Below are 2,711 nucleotides of genomic sequence, written 5' to 3' on the forward strand. Positions count from 1 at the left end.
TTTTATGTGGTATTTTTATATATTTTTAGCATACTTGTGTTTTGACTGCAATTTTCCACTTGTGGCATCATGTTTGTGCACAAAAAAATTTGGATTTTGGAGCATTCCGAGTTTGAGATTTTCTGATTAGGGATGCTCAACCTGTATGTATGCTTATTTATAACTGCCACTAGATACCTACAAACTTCGGTACCCAAGCCTAAAACTAATATGGAGGTCAAAACATGATTCTTCTACATGATCAGATTTCATTTACTAAGTAATACTATCATGAAATCCAAAGAAACCTTAGTGAGTCCTTCCAAAGCTGCATAATTTTCCAAATGATTTTTCTCTGGTTGCAGAGCCTATTCATTCCTTCAGTCCTTTTTGAGTCGTTTAGCTTTTGCAATATTCTCTTGACGTTTTTGTTTCTTCTTTTGTTCCTTCTCCCTGGCTTTAATCATCTTGACGAATTTCCAGGACAGTACAGCACTTGCTAGGAAGAGTGGAGTAAGGGCCAAAATAACTGTTGTAAGGAACCATATGGGTCTTTTGCAGCCCATTCCACAATATACTCAGCCCAAGCCTTTATGTCAAACATCTTTGTAGCAGTCTTAGGAAAACTGGGGGGTCAGCTTATGCTTGAGTAGTGATCTCTAATTTTGTCCGGGGATTATCAGTGAGCCAAGCACAATTTCAGATGACCCTTGGTGGTTTTGCCTTCTTTGGTTCCACAGTATACTTCTGAGAGCGTTAAATTCTTGCGCTGCGGCCACCTCTGCCTGACACCCGGACACCATTGCAGAGGCCGCCATCAGCCGCTCTGCATCGCCCCAAAAGCCTCCAAATCATATTTTCAAGAATGGTAATATTTTAAGTTGGTATCCATATTGTAGGCTCTTTCATCTGTGTGAAATAATTTCTATGTGTTTGCTATTGAAAGAGAACAAAGATATTTTGTGGAAGTCAGGGGGGGAAATAAAACCTATCTATGCCAAGAGTTTTTAGTGCCTCATTAATACTTGGGGTTAGTAACTCTCAGTGTAAATCCTTGACTCATCCTAACCACTCTGATAGAAGGAGGAAGACCAGATATCTGTTTTGTAGGTGAAAAGATAGGTTTAATTAGAAATCAACTTTTATATAAAATTTCATAACAAATCAAACTTTGAGAGACTAATGGAAAATTTGAATTGTATTAAGAATCCTCAAATATTGTCTTAATCTTGAAAATTCTTAACAAGTGCCAGAAGCCCTGGATTTATTTGCCTAGTGAATACACCATTCGCCACCTAGTTCTTGGTCCTTTCTTCCCTCCTTCCCTGACTCCCTCTCTTTTCTTTCTCCCTCTTTCTCTGTCTCCTTCTTTCCTCTCCCTCCCTCCTTTCTTTCTGCCATTTCTCCCTTCTCTCCCTTCTACCTTTCTTCCTTCTTTCCTTCCATCTCTCCTCTTTTCTCTTTCAATTCCATCCTGTCAATATCTAGGCAGACTGTTTTATTAAATTAAATTTATTATAAACTATATTTTGAAAAGGCAAAAAAAAAAAAAAAAAAAAAGAAAAGAAAAGAAAAAAGAAGACCACCAAGTGATTGTTTCCTTAAGAGTCATACTTGAGTTTCTCTTCACTATTTTGGTGATGTCTCATTTATCCTCAAGTTAAAGAAAGAATTTCTGTTTTTCTTAATATTTTGGATGTGGGACCCAAATTTGGAGACAGATCTTAATTTCCTCCTGTGCTGCTGGGGCCTGGTGTATGTAAGTACATGTTCTACCACTGAGCTCTACCCCAACCCCAGATTGAAAGAAGTTTTAACACATTAATTCCTTTTCCTTTCTGTGATTCAGATTTTTTTGTCTATAAAGCAGGATCAGTGAATATTGAGATTATTAGAAAAAGCTAGTTTTCAATGCGTTGTAGATCTCTATTAAAAATACACATAAAGGCTGGGGTTGTGGCTCAGTGGTAGAGTGCTTGCCTGGCATGGGTGAGGCACTGGGTTTGTTTCTCAGCACCACATATAAATAAATAAATAAAATAGAGGTCCATTGACCACTTAAAAAAATACACATCAATATCTCCACTTTCTAGACCCTTACACCTAGCACACTGGCATTTAAGATCTCTAACTATCTTAAGAAAAGTCCTCTGTGTCCCTCTCCTGTAACCAACACAGGGTCAGCCTGGTGATTTTTCTTGACGTCAACTTCCCACGGTGGGTGAGAGCACACCGTACCTGTAGTGGGGCCATATTCCCAAAGCAGAATCTGTGGCTGGGCTTTGAATCTTGAGCAAATCTCTTCTCCCTGAGCCTGCCTTTGGCCTTCTATAAAATGAGGGAGTTTGGCTGAACAACCTCTCAGCCCCTTTCATGGTAGGAGCCTGTGGTTCACACTCTGAGTTTCTTGGTCTTTTCCTTGAGTATTTCTATGGCGGCATCCTCTGTTTGTGCAGCTGTGGCTCAGGGTGAACGTTGTGATTCTACTCTTGCTATTCCCTTTAGCTTTCCTGTTTTGTTTGCTTCTCCTCTTCTATCCTTGGCCCTGTGGTCTTGTGTTGAATTCTTTCTGGACTCCTGTGCTCACTGTGATTCAATCACACAGGACCTCTCTGACCCCATTGTGGAGAGGAGGGCTTAAGATTGGTTTTGCAGGCCTCTTGTGTTTTTAAGGGTCTCTTCCTGCTGCAAGACAGCTAGCTCCCTAGAAATAGGGACCTGCCAGGATTGTT

The 2,711-nt window shown here is 40.0% G+C and overlaps 1 pseudogene; it reads right to left on the reverse strand.

Annotated features, from left to right (window-relative positions):
* Positions 1–359: 359 nt before the first annotated feature.
* Positions 360–804, reverse strand: LOC143379579 (small integral membrane protein 15-like; annotated as a pseudogene).
* Positions 805–2,711: the final 1,907 nt, after the last annotated feature.

Source organism: Callospermophilus lateralis, chromosome 13 (assembly GCF_048772815.1).
Source record: "Callospermophilus lateralis isolate mCalLat2 chromosome 13, mCalLat2.hap1, whole genome shotgun sequence".
Taxonomy (NCBI): Eukaryota; Metazoa; Chordata; class Mammalia; order Rodentia; family Sciuridae; genus Callospermophilus; species Callospermophilus lateralis.